Source organism: Pristis pectinata, chromosome 5, assembly GCF_009764475.1.
Source record: "Pristis pectinata isolate sPriPec2 chromosome 5, sPriPec2.1.pri, whole genome shotgun sequence".
NCBI classification, from domain to species: Eukaryota; Metazoa; Chordata; class Chondrichthyes; order Rhinopristiformes; family Pristidae; genus Pristis; species Pristis pectinata.
The window spans coordinates 31,311,872-31,326,546 of NC_067409.1; the positions used below are offsets into that span (position 1 = coordinate 31,311,872).

The 14,675-nt window shown below is 38.7% G+C and overlaps 1 protein-coding gene across 12 annotated transcripts in view; it reads right to left on the reverse strand.

Moving 5' to 3' along the window:
- si:ch211-285f17.1 (sickle tail protein) overlaps positions 1-14,675 on the reverse strand; it is a 500,571-nt gene that overhangs the window by 178,986 nt on the left and 306,910 nt on the right. Inside the window, exon 2 of one of the 12 annotated variants that reach the window (XM_052017064.1) lies at positions 11,080-11,153. The exons of 10 other annotated variants lie outside the window; for them this stretch is intronic. The gene's annotated coding sequence lies outside the window, so the exon portion shown is untranslated. Of the gene's footprint in view, positions 1-5,620; positions 5,810-11,079; positions 11,154-14,675 lie in introns of those variants that run through there. One more of the 12 variants, XM_052017063.1, reaches the window with a different exon arrangement.

The window sequence follows — 14,675 nt, forward strand, 5'->3', positions numbered from 1 at the left end:
TCTTCTCGGAGAGAACTAGTTTGATCACGGCAAACTGCAAATATAATCCCATTACTCAAAGAGAGAGAGGGAGCGGGAGAGAGAAAGAACAACCAAGACAGGAAATTATAGACCTGTTGATCTAACCTCTGTCATGAAGTTATTGGGATCTATAATTTAGGAAGGAGTAAATGTGCACCTAGAAGTTTGAGCTGAATGTTGAAACCCTTCATGGATTTATAAAGAGTAGGTCATAGCTAAAATACCTAAATGCATTTTTGTGGTGGTAACTGAAGAAGCAGATAGGAAAAGTCAATGCAAGTAGTTAATTTGGACTTCCAGAAGACGTTTGGTAAACCTCCAGCATAGAACTATTAGTTAAAATTAGAACTCTCAGAATTTAATTCGAAGTATTGAAAGCAAAGTCAGGAGATAATACAGTTGGAATACCGGTTAAATGATGGAAACTGGATGGTCGAGATAATGGGTATTTACTCAAATTGGAAAGTTGTGACTTGTGGTGTCCCTCAAGTACATGCATTGGCAGCTTTGCTAATCAATACATTTAGCAACTTAGATAACAGAATGTATAGCTAACTATTAAAGTCTGCTGATGACACAAAGATTACTGGCTGCAACAAGTGATGCAAGTAGAAGCAAAATTACAGAGATACTGATATATTACTTTGCTGGCAAACTTGTGGCAGATGAACCAACTCTAGTAAGTGATAAGTCACCCATTTTGGATGAATGATTGTTCTGAGCACTTTTAAAATGGTGATAAACTTTGAATAGTGCAGGTCTAAAGAGACTTTGTATATCGATTACTAAAATCTAATTAGTCAGGTACCAAAGGAGAATCAAAAAGGCCAATGGACCAAGTCTTTATAACCAAGAAAGGAAGTTTGGCTGGAGCTATGCAAAGCCAAACATTTCTACTCCCATGCATTGTACTGTGGATTCTTCAATGTAAATGATTGGAATCATTCAATCATTAAATGGTTTGTTTCCTGTGCTCGCACGTAGAGTGCCCTGTGGTGGATTAGAGGCAGTCAGACAAAAAGGGCACTGAGGACCATCCTTCGATGCCGAGACCAAAATCCAACCTGTTAAACTATTTAAGTAAGTAATATAAAACAAACAAAATTCTTTCACCATATTCAGTGTTACAAAACCACTCAACTAATTATTGTGCAACCATAACATTTGGACTTGGACAGGAAACTAAAATGGCATTTATCTTCTCTCTTGATTCTGAATCCCGTTTTGTTGTTTTTATGGATGGGGAAGTAGTTTAGTTTGCAAGTCTTGATTCAAATCAAATGGAAGACGTCCCCAATGTGCAGATAACTGTCGTAAAATCCAATTTCTTCAAGACAAGATGGCAGCCATAACCCAACTTTGAAGACCCTGGCAGCCCAGCCAGTTTCACTCTCAGTAACTGACATCTGCTTACTTTGTAATTTGAGGCAAACAATCCTCATTTTATCTTGCATATATTTTAATAAGATTACAAAATGTCTTGCATCAAAATGCACAAGTTGAAACAAAATCAGACTTCAAATGCACAAAGGATTGCCTACATTGATTTTAATGTTAAGTTATCCAAAATTTATGTTAATTAATAGATACTGGAAGAAAGTGCTACAATTCACTTTGCTTCACTTCAAATTTAATCGGACAGAACACAACAGGCACAAAGCAACTTATGGCTTAATACAAAGTGCAAAATGTTTCATGGTATAAGCAAATGATCAAAAACTTATTTTATTGGGAGAGTAATATATCTAGTAGAAATCTGGAATTAATGTAATGCATCTTCAAGTAGAGGAATAGAATTAAAATTCACTTCAGCAGAGAGAAAGTTTCAGTTTCATTATGAGATTATGAAAAACTACTGAAAGTCTCTTAAGCATGGCTAAATTTGGGCATTTCAAGGTGCTGGGCTCCATTATTGCTTTGGTAGACTATACAGTTCTTATACAATGCAGATGATATATGAACACAGACAGCTAAACCAAACACAAGGCAGGCAAGTTCAGTTTCCAGTTCAAAGCAGTAAGGATGCACACAAGTTTCACATTAGGAAGGGGTCGTGCTTTCAAAGACATTGAATGCCACATTTTTTAAATTTGCAGCCAGAAAGAAATGGTCCTACCTGCAAATTATCATTCCTTTGGTACATAGTTCAGTCAAATTATACAGTTCAGTAAATGAAACACAAGTAAATAAATAATACCAATCCATTTTGATGAGAAATCTGATACCGGAAAGAGAAAAATGTTAAATCTTGTGCTATGTTCACACAAGGGATCAGAGAATTTTACAATTTAACCCCACTACAGTACAACCATTTCTTCCCAATTCCAAACTAATATTTAGCTTTGGTGTACACTCCTGAAAGCCTGCAACAGGTTAAAGGAAAACTATAGCTCAAATAATTGCAAGTGCTGCTATTGTGCACGCACATGTTTCAAGGAGCCTGGAGACATGTACAAGAACAAAAGTAGCACGGCTGTCAGCTAAATCACACATCATCTTAAGGCTCCACCCAGGAAATACCAGACTCAACATTTTATAGAAATCTGAGGTAATTATTTTGGTGGCTCATTATGAGAAAAAGAATAACATGTTGGATTGAGAAATTGCAGAGGTTTCTTTCCATCTTTTCCCCTAAAACATACAGAACAAATATGAAGTCAATATCACAAGAACACAATGAAACATGGCAGCCATTTATTTGATAAATTTATTACAAGATTTGTAACAGCAAAGGAGACAGCCATTCAATGCATCATAACTACAACAACTCAAAAGAAATAATCAGTCTAATTTCACCACCACCCTTCTACCATGATTATGGAAATATTTCTTTAACAAGTACATATCTGGTCATTTATAGTAATTAGGATGACACAGTATCAAAGTTACTACAGTAGACGTCTCCCTGCAGAAGCTTGCAAGCTCAGAGCTTTCTAAAAGAATGGAGCTCAAAAATCCAGGCTGGCGCAAGAGTGCAGTACCATGGGAGTGCTATACTGTCAGATATGTTGTTTTTCAGATGACATGTTAAATGCAAGTCTTTCTTTTCCCTGTCATCTTAAATCGATGTGCTCTGGTTACTAACTCTTCTAACGGTGGAAAGAGTTTCTCTTTATTTATCAAAATCCTTCAGTTGGATACGACTTAAATGCTGGTAAATGGCATTAGTACAGTTAGGCACTTGATAGTCAATATAGACATGATGTGCTGAAGGGCCAGTTTCTGTGTGCACGACTCTATGACTTTTGAGCATCACTTAATCCCCTTTTTGTCTTCTGTGTGCCAATAAGAATCTAGTTTTTCTGTTTCCACATAACTGAAGTCCCACATTCCTGGCACCACCATGGTAAATCACTGCTTGCTTTTTGTGGCTTTAAATCCTTCCTAAAGTGTGGTGCCTGCACACCTTCCTTACTTTTGTACTCCATGCCTCTGACTATAAAGCTATTGATCCCATATATAGCTCTTGAGCTGCTAATTTCAAAAGGTATACAGTTGTCCCACATCTTCAGGTTTCTTTAACAACTTTAAACTTTAAAGTTAAATCATTTAACTTACATTGTCTTCTCAAGTATTTACAAAATTGCAATCATTCACACTTCTCTACATTAAATTTCTCCCGTCATTGCTCATTTCACCAGCATATAATAATGCTGAAATCTACAGCTATCATCAATCTGTCATCAGCATACTTTGAAATTATGCCAGGAACCAATTCCAAATCATTAACATATATAAGAAAGAGCAATGATCATACTGCCATTCCCTGTAGAACACCAATATGTAGTTTCACTTGGTTTGAAAAACAATAGCACTCTTGGCTTTGTCTAATTTTTTTTTCTGGTCAGTGTTCCTTTAATCTATTACATTCAATTTTTCAATCCAGCCAATTACGTGCCACTTTGTCAAATGCTTTATGGAAATTCACGAGTTATTGATCTGTACTACTGTTCATCAAACATCTGCATTATTTCAAAAATTTCAATCAAGTTGGTCAGTCACATGTTGTCTTTGCAAAGGCATGTTGTGTGTCAGTCTTCCAAGTGACAATTTATTCAATTTGGATGTTTCCTCATAAAAGATTCAAATAAAAATTGTTCTTCACTTTGTGGAATAATTAATTTCTTGTCTGAAAGTGATGGGGAAACAATATTTAAAACAATACCTCAGGCTACCAGCAATATAGTATTTACAGTATGTAGAAATGCATGGTCTATAATCAATGTTTCAAATATAAAAGCATCCTTGTGAGTAATTGAATATATAGGTGGCAATTAAGACAAACAATGGATTTGTTAGATTCACCTATTATAAGTGATGTGAAATGGGATGAAAATTACCACTGGCAATTCAGGAAGGGGAATATGTTACAAGAAAATGCCTTGGAAGTACGGAAATACAGAGGTGTAGTTCAAAATGCTCTATTTCAGTAGATGGATGGGGAAATCAGAGACTGATTTCCCAAGTTACAATAAGCTGTCAGCCTGATAATGTGACAGCTTACACTGTGCAAGCACCAGTTGCTGAAAACAGCACATCATACAAAGACCATAGAACAGTTATTTTAGTTGAAATGCAGACCTTATAATACCATGATTTAAATAATGCATTTAAGATGGTATAGCAAGGGTTACACAGTTTTTTTTCCTTAAAATGACTGGCTACAACTTTGTTCCAAATCAGTAGCACTATAGTTGCTTCAACGAATGGCAGTCTGTCTCCAAAATTCATTCAAGTAATTTCAAGGAAAGAAATTTTGTGTTGGAATGATTTTAGTGCTGCCCCCAAGGTGAACTTCGATAGCAAAAGACATGCACATACTGACTGTGGGTTTCTCTGAGACTGTTGTTCAGCCACTCTTTAGAGCTGTGACTGTTTATCACATAATTTAGGACAGGGCTGGACATGGTGAACTTGGCAAAATGGCAACTGTTGGCCAGTCCCAATCATTGATGGGGTTTCATGCTCCATCTGGGTTATTACAATAAGTTTCATGACCTTGTTTTTTTTCTGTGAGTGCAGAAATGACCAGCTTGATTTGAACTTCCAAAAGCTATAACAACAGGACCATGATATCCATTTTGTAATGGTAGGATGCAGCTCTGAGTACACGTCCAATGGAGTTCCTGACCTCAGCTACATCACTGAATTGAGATCTCCATAAGAAGCCAGGTAGAAGGGAAAAGAAAATTCAATTAAATTCACCATAAATGACACTCTCAATCAGTCTCACCATTGATTGCAACAGTGGAGCAGGTCATGTTCTTTAACTCTCAACTACAGCTGTTTTGGAAAGATGGTGAGGGGAAAATAGAGGGAGCAGAATAAAGTATTGACTTTTTAAAGTAACAGGTAAGTACCTTTGTTTAAAAAACAGCATTACAGAACTGCAAGAAGTGTAGTGAAAGGAAAGCTGCAAAGGTCCCTCTTAATATACCTAAACTAACTTTAAGTTAACATTAATAAAATGTTGTATACTTTATGCACTGGTAGAGATTTTATTTTACTCACAGAACTTTACGTAAAGACTATGAAAGTAAATAAGATGCAACCACACTTCATTCCATACAGGACAGGTTCATATTTGACCAGAACTTACCTGCAGTCAGAGGGCTTGACTTTCATCTTTCAACTTTCATCTCAGGGTGAAATACACTTTACTAATCTTGCATTTTCAAAAGTAAAGTTTAAACTATTGAGAAATCAGTGCTGGCAAAGAAATAAAGTACCAAATCTTAACTCAACACCTATTTTCTTCCATACCATTTTTTCTCAACACAACTACCTTCCAAGCTAGTTCCTGAAGCAGCTGGTAAGCTTCACAACATTGGAACAAAGAGATCTATTGTTGCCACAAGATTTTTTTCCTCTGGGGAACAGACAGCGTACATCAGGTGACAATGAATAAATTATTATGTATGAGCATGTTTGATCCAGTCGGGAGAGTCCAATTATCAGCACAGTTGGCTGCTCATCAAATGAACCCAGTCATGGCCAAGTCATTAATACTGGTTATTACCCTGCGCTGTAACAAGAGGAAGCAAAGGGGTTCAATTCAAGCTACCTAAGAGGGCCATTTCCCATATTAAAATACTGTTGAATAAGCTTCCTCTCACATAAGTGAACGACTCAATCCTGATTGTAGTGACATTCAACAATATAGTTGACAATATCAGCCAATTTGTGGAAATTAAGCATTACACCTTGCGTTCCTTATAGTTTCTGAAATGAAATATTCAATATTATTTGAAAATACATGAAAATATACTTAAATCCTTTTTATGATGAATCAACAATTGAGAAAGTTTAATTAAAATCATGCAACTAAAATTCATAAATTTAGTGAAGCTTCCAATGACAAATACCAATTGCAGGTGGAATTTTTCTGTACTTCTCAGTTTCACATTGCAGAATCCAACATAATATCTTATTTCATAAAGCACTTTGTCTAATTCCTCTCAATAGCTCAAACGTATTTAGCAGCTCAAGCTAAATTCCTTTGATGGTTGAATTAACTTGCCAACTTTGAAAAATTTGCTAATTCAATTCTTGGAAGTTATAGAATAATCACTCTACAAATAACATTACTAATTAGTAACTGGAATAAATACTACTACATAGTGCTAACCATGCTGAAAAGGTAACAATGAATTTAATGACAAGATAATCATAACTTTCCAAGTGTTGCCATAGAATAGTTCACATCCCATCTTTTAAATTCTGATCTTTCTTGATGGACATATGTCATGATGGACATGTGTCATGATGATCACAGATGGCCATTTGCAATCAGATCATCAAATGTGCTGGAAACGTTCAAACCGCAAGAAAAAACCTCATTATTCAATGGGGATTTATTTTTCTAACACCTTCTGGATTAAATATGTTTATCCTGTGAAATGATCTGTGAATGACCTCTTCTCCAGTCTGGGAATATGGAAAGAACAAAATGGAATCAATGTAAAAATGGGTGCTTGATCGTCAGTGCAGACTCAGTGGGCTGAAGGACCTCTTTCCATGTTGTATGACTCTGAAATATCTGAGACCCCTCCAAATGTTAGTAGCTTTTTCCTGCAGAAAAAAAGACTCCAAAAGCATTATGTTTTGCATCAACCATGAGTTGTTGAGGATTGGAAGTGGAGCTAATTTTCAGTACTAATGGGAAACCAATCAATCTACAGTGACTACATTCCAAAATCAGGGTCACCTAAACCTCAGTAGTCGAGCTGCAGTAGGAACATTACGCTTTGTGTTTGTATGGGCTCAGGGGCTGAGTTCCAAGTCATTGTCAACTCGCTCACTGAAGCATATGGAAGGGCTGGCTTTACACTCAACATTCACAAGACAAAGGTCCTCCACCAAACTCCCCCTGCTGCACATCACTGCCCTGCAACAATAAAGATTCATACTGAGACCCTGGAATACCTGGGCCATTTCTCGTAACAAAGGAGCCACCTCTCGGCAATGGCAGACGTCGACGATGAAACTTATTGTTTCTTTCAATGTACCAGCAGAGCCATTAGTTGACTGAGGAAAGGGGTTTTTGCAGATAAAGAACTCATACCTGATCAAAACTCAAGGTCTACTGGTCAGCAGTGATTTCAGCCCTCCTATATGCTTCTGAGACCTGAACTACGTACAACACGTATCTCAAGGCACTGGAAAGATACCACCAAAATTGTCTCTGCAAAATCCTACAAGTTCTTTGGAAAAGTAAGTGAACTAACATGAGTGCCCTCTCCCAGGCCAACATCCCCAGCATTGAGACCCTAGTTACTCTTAGTTGGATATGTCAGACAGGCCATATCAATATGCCTATCTGACACAAGACTGCTGAAACAGACACTCAATTCAGAGCTTTGTTATGGAAAGAGATTACTAGGCAGACAGAGAAAAAGATTCAAAAATGTACTTCATGGCTCTTGTGAAAATCTCTTATTTTCGACTTCAAAGTGGAGGAGGAACATTCAGGATGGTATTGAGAAACTTGAGTCAGTGTACCAGGAGCACACAGAAATACTGGATAAGTAGCAGCAAGAGCGCTCACAGCACAAAATACCCATCCGTTCACTTCCACAGGCAGCTTCTGCCACCTCAGAACCCACAGAACTGAAGCAGAAACAAGTCATGCTTGATCCAGAGGGACTGTCGAAGGAATATTGAGAAAGATGGCAAGTTGAGGAACAGGAACACTTAACTTCGGAGATCTTGAGAATCTTTTAGTTAAGAATTGCACTTATTATTGGTAATAAGTCAAACTTATCAGTTCAGAAGATTTCCATGTATATTTTCCAGTCTGCATGGGATTTTAGTCTTTTGTTGCTGCCTGCCATATGGAGACAAAACAGTGTAAAACAACCTGCAATCATTTAATATAATGAAAAGCTTTGAAGTATTTCACTGAAGCAAAGCCAAACACCAGAAGCAATGATGACTTACAAGCCTGCAGGTAATGACTGCATGTAGGTGAAGTAATGGTGTACATAGGCAAAGTTGTGGAGGTCTGTACAAGCCTGCTGATGATGGCCGAAACAAGTTTGAGGTCCAGCTCAAGACTGAAGAGCACATTGGGCATCTCCAAACCAAATAAAGAAATCCACACCAGTTGCTTTGACTTGCCTTATATGGCAACAATGCACCATTGTAAAGACTCAATCCATTTATCTAATCTGATAACAATATGGACATAAATTGAAAAAAGCCAAAACTGTAGCTCTCAAGAATGTTTAAGAATACTGCTGACTACTTTGCCCCTTGGATTTCACTGTTTTTGGATCAGTTGTTGGATAACTTCCAGATATTAACTGTTACATAATAATAAAAACAAAGATAACTATACAATTCCTTAGTGTGCAGCTTCAATTTGAGGTTTTTTTGCAGTAGGTACAGAATTAAACAGCTTGCTCCCAACAAAAGTATAAAACTATGAAACAGTTAAAATCAAACTAAGTTTTTAATAGAATTGTCTGTACTCAAAGGCTTTTCCTTTGCACTGTCTAGACAACCTATAAATTGCAGTGGGACGTATATACTTCTCCTGCACCGGTGCTCAATAACCAGCTGTGTACAGAGCTGACAGACATTAAACAATACATGTGATACGGTCATATTGTATAAATTCTTTTCCTAAAACACAGGGCCAACTTAAAAGCCAAAGATACCAGCAAATATATTAACATGTTTCATAACTATTATTCCTAAGAGACCATGAAATACCAAGTTTCTAGTAGTTAGCTCTACATATCTGTTTCAGAAAAGTTTTTTGTTTGCTCAACACATTCTTTTTGACATAATGAGAAGACAGCAACCTCTCTATTATATAACTGGCCACCAGGAGATGCCAGAGAGCAGTCCAGGATATCGCCAGTCAGTCTCTCTCGAGAGGAGGGCACTTGGGCAGTAGAATCAGAACCAGCATCTAACTCCGAGGAAACAGTTCTGTAAATCCACAGCTGAACACCACATTGCAAAATTCACTTCAGCACTTTACTTAAGAAATGAGTTTTGGTATTTAGTACAAACATTTCTGAGGATTCAATACAGCCTGACCAAGTAATTGCTGGTTTAGACTGATTACAGTTTCTGCCAGTCAAAAATTCAACATTCCAAGGGTAAGGTATAAGCAGGAGTGAAAGTAACTTTAGTTTCCTTCCGACAAGGTCACATCACTAATATTGCCAATTTAACTTATCTGTACTGATTGTGTTGGCCACCTTCTTGCCAGTAGATTCCAACAACTCACTTTCATCTCTGGGTATAAGATATCTTTATCAGTCACATGTACCTCGAAACACACAGTGAAATGCACCTTTTGCATAGAGTGTTCTGGGGGCAGCCCGCAAGCGTTGCCACGCTTCCGGCGCCAACATAGCATGCCCACAGCTTCCACCCATACATCTTTGGAATGTGGGAGGAAACCGGAGCACCCGGAGGAAACCCACGCAGACACGGGGAGGGCGTACAAACTCCTTACAGACAGTGGCCAGAATCGAACCCGGGTCACTGGCACTGTAATAGCGTTTAACTAACCGCTACACTACCATGCCTGCCCGTCAGTAGTCTTACTACTAAGTACTAGTACTGAGTACTAAGTAGTTGGCCTCTAGTTTTGAAAGCTTTAAAGTAAAGGGACATAAGTTTGTAGTTAGGGGATGGGAAGTGTTCCAGTTTCCTGAGCTTCATTCTATATGCCAGTCTCACAATATTTAATCACAATGATGTAAACGTTCCATTTCAAGCATAATGCCTCGCCCAGTGAGAGATTAGATAAGGCAGTTGAGCCCAATTAGGAAGAATGGGAGGAGGCAAATCAAAATCCTATGCTTAATAGTATAATTCTATAGGGTGACATTCCAGCCCAGAGGCAAGAACTTGCAAAACGTCCCCTAACATTCTCACATTCCTCCCTCACAGAAAATAACTGCATAGAATTTCATGCTCATTGAAAAGAAAAGCAGCTCTGGCATTGACAAATGCATGAGGACAAGAGGTTACCACAAATAAGGAAAAATTGTTGCAAACACATCATTTCTAGAGAACAATTATACCCAAAATGTTAATCCACCTTTTCAACCTGATTGGCTCTCTACTTCCCGCATAGTCTACTCTTATCAGGGTTACTCTCAATGCACAAACAACTATACTGAATCAAAAGTAACCCGCCAACATAAATATTTCAGATGGGTGTGAAATTCCTCATGCCCAGAAAAGTAATTTTTTAAACACTTACTACTCCCTTCTTTCTCTGGGTTTATCTACTTTGATCTAAAATGTAGGCAATTCGCTTCAGACCTTCATTGGAGTAAATGAATGTGGCAGTAGTGAGCTCACATCCACGAAAGCTTTTTAATCGCTGTGTCATCTCATCAACTTCGTGCCAAAGGAACAGAAATACACTTGATATCACTTGTCAATCACACATTAAGATCTCTTGGTCCCCCTTGTCAACCATGTCAAAAGGAACAGAAATATACTTGATATCACTTGTCAATCACATGTCAAGATATCTTGGTCTGTTGGAACATGGCTGTGGAATTAATAGATAATTTATGGACTAACCTGCAGATAGTTATGTAGTAAGAATGGAAGGCTGGCCTGTGAACTGTAGCATTATATTAAAGCTTTCACTTTTCCTGAAATCAGAATTAGCAGAAAATGAAAGTCCTTAATTAAACTATATTTTGCTTTTTACAGCCCTGTAAAAAATAAAACATCAACCATTATAGTTAGAGCTGAGCCCATATTACTGAAGTACATGAAGATGGAAGTGACAGCTGACAGATGTCTGTGACCAGACGGCTCTCCACTACCTAAAGTGCAAACAGTTCTGTTAATCTAGAACACCAGAATCTCAAATTATGCACAGCCTTGATTGCTGCTTCAGAAAGCTGGCTGAAGTTCCCTTGCTGAATTCCCATTCCAATTAATCTTTTCAATTATCAGTCTTTTGACAAAAAATGAGCCTTGTTCCTTAGACTTCCCGATTCACACCTCTGATGCAAAGGACCAAGCTGCCTGACGTTGAATTTCTCTGTTGGTGCCTCATACCCAAGTGGGTTCCCACCAATGCTGTGATTCCTTCCATAACTCCACCTTCATGCCTCTGCCTGCAGGGTTCATGTCTGACAACAGAGGGGGTGAATGTGCCTGCTCTACTGTAGTGCTTGCCAATGCTCAGCAGCACCGTGAGGATAGCACAGCAGTGAAGACAATCTCCGTACAGAAGCAGGGCGATTACCTTTACAAAGTGGTGAGCTGTAATGCCAGCTACCATTATAGGTGGTGCTGGCTTTGGCCGCGCCCATGTGACCGCTTCACAGCATGATAGACCCTGTTGACCTGCAGGGCCTTGAAGCAAGGGTTGAGTTTGAGTAAGATTTGTGTACTCAAGTCTTCTTTTACCAAACTACTTTTTGTTTTAACCACACCCCCACCATCCAGGCCATGCCCTCTTCTCATTGCTGCCATTAGGCAGGAGGTACAGGAGCCTGAAGACCCACACCTCAAGGTCCAACAACAGCTTCTTCCCCACTGCCATCAGGTTCTTGAACAGACCTGAAAAAAACCTAATTCTACCCCGGACCATATTTCCCTCAATCTGTATTGATGTCATTATGTTATTCTTTGTTTTTTGCATCATGTAAATTATGTATAATTTATGTTAGTTCAAGTTTATGCAATTTATGTTTGTCATGTTTGTAATGCACTCTGCTGCTGCTGCAATAAAGCTAATTTTTATGGCATTTATACCCTGGGTATTTATGCCCATGACAATAAACTTGAACTTGGCAGTGCTGGTGGGCTGGGAGTGGGCGTTCGCATTACATTCACATGGCAGTGAGCAATCAGGCTACTGCAAGTCTGACAGCAGGAAGACTTCCACCAAGTGACCAGCCTGGCACAGCAGCACATGATAAAAGCAGGCAGAAAGTGAGTTTGGGTGAGGCAAGGTGAATTCCTGATGGTGAAAGAAGAAGAAGCCTTTTCCTAGGGCAGCACAAGCTCAGAGACAAATTCATTCCACAATGAAAAAGCAGAATATCAATTAAAAGATCTTTGAATCACAGCAAACAATGGTGAAACACAATTGATTTCTATCTTCTTCAAAGCTTGAAAATTGGGTAATCAAATTTAAAATGAACCCTTTCTTGGAATGATGGTGTTGGATGCACTTTTAGGGGAAAAAAGGGCAGGAACACTGACCCCTCAGGCTGGTATTGCTTCTTAAATGCCCTTAACACAGCTGAACTCATCTCACCCCAGCTGAACTAGATGGAGTACACTGGTGGCTCCTTTAGCTGCCCTGAAAGAGCCTTAAGGGACACTCATGAAGCCTATTGTAGAGGAGGTAACCCAAGTTAATTTGTTCTCATGGCAAGGACACAAGCTTGCAGATCAGGCAATCATAAACTAATCATACCCATTAGTCCACTGCAAATAGTGAGGCATATTATCACATTACACAACAATTCACCTCAAACCAATCACTGTGGAAAGGCACTTAACCAACATCTTTTAAATAAAGCTCCCACAACACCAATGTAAAATTCACTATTTTTGCATCGGTTTACAGTAGATCAGTAACTCAGCAGTGAAAGGGAGCTGGGAGCCCACAACACCTCAACAGCATTTCTTAGTACCCCTGTGAGCAACGATCAGCTGCACTGACCCCACCCCACCAACCCACCCCTGGGCCAGGCCCCTCAATCTGAGTCCTCAGCCCTGACTGTCCATTTCCCTCGCCACCCGAGTCAGTTTGCCAAACTACCCCTGCAGATTTCAACTCCTCTCAATCACATCTTCCCCTTCGACATCCGGAACTATATCAGGGCCATTACTTTACTAAGTATCGCTTTTATAAGAGCAGAGTTTCCTCTGTGCCTGTGGTGGTATCTTTCTGCTTACAAAATATTTGTTGTGTTTACTACATCATATTTACTACACTTACTATGAACATACAAATTCAGAGTAGGCCACCTGGGCCCTCGAGCCAGCCCCGCCATTTAATAAGATCATGGTCATTCTGAATTCCCATCCACCCGTGTTATTCTACCTCTGCTTGAAAATATTTAAAGTCTTTTCTTACAATGCACTTTAAAAATAAAGTGTCAGTAGACTCATGACATTGAGAAAAAATTTTACCTCATCTCTTTAAATGAGCAATCCCTTATTTTTAAACAGCGACCCAGCTCTAGATACCCTTACACGAGGAAAGATCCTCTCCACATCCACTCTGTCAAGAGCCCTCAGAATCTTGTATATTCTAATCAAGTCCTTTCTCACACTTCTAATCTTCAGCAGATACAAGCCTAACTTGTCCAACCTTTCCTAGTAAGGAATCTCATCCGTTCCAAATATCCATTTAGTAAACCATCCAACTGCTTCCAACCTATTGATATCCTTCCTGAAATAAGGGGACCAAAACAGTTCCCATTACCCCAGACAGTATCACAACCTCCCTCCTTTTGTATTCAATTCACCTACCAATGAACAAGAGCCTTGTTAGCTTTCCTAATTACTCATTGCACCTGCACACTAGCCTTTTGCAAATTATGCATTAGAATACACAGATAGGGGTGGGAAAGAAAGTTGTCAAGAGGATATACAGATGCTACAAAGAGATATAGGCGGGTTAATTGAGTGGGAAAAGATATGCCAAATGAAGTATAATGTGGGAAAATGTGAACTTCTGCACCCTTTAAGTAACACACTTTTAAGATTTTCCTACCAAAATGCACAAATTCACATTTTCCCATTATACTCCATTTGGCATATCTTTTCCCACTCAATTAACCCACCTATATCTCTTTGTAGCATCTGTATATCCTCTTGACAACTTTCTTTCCCACCCCTATCTTTGTATCATCAAAGTAATTCTTTGCATGTTTATTTTTAAATTGATTTTCAGGACAAACGTATCATTGCAGGCTTGGGGACATGCTGGGGTTAGTTATAAATTAACCACATTGAAGTAGAACAGAAGTCACATCGCTGGGCACACAAGTGAGGATGGTGGAGCTGCTTGTTCAAAATCTTTTCTGAACCACATGAAGTTAAAATCTTGACTGCACAAGTGTAATTTTTTTTTACAATTAACCACATTTGCCAGAGAATTTACTGTAAACTGCCACATCCATATTTCACGATAGATTAAT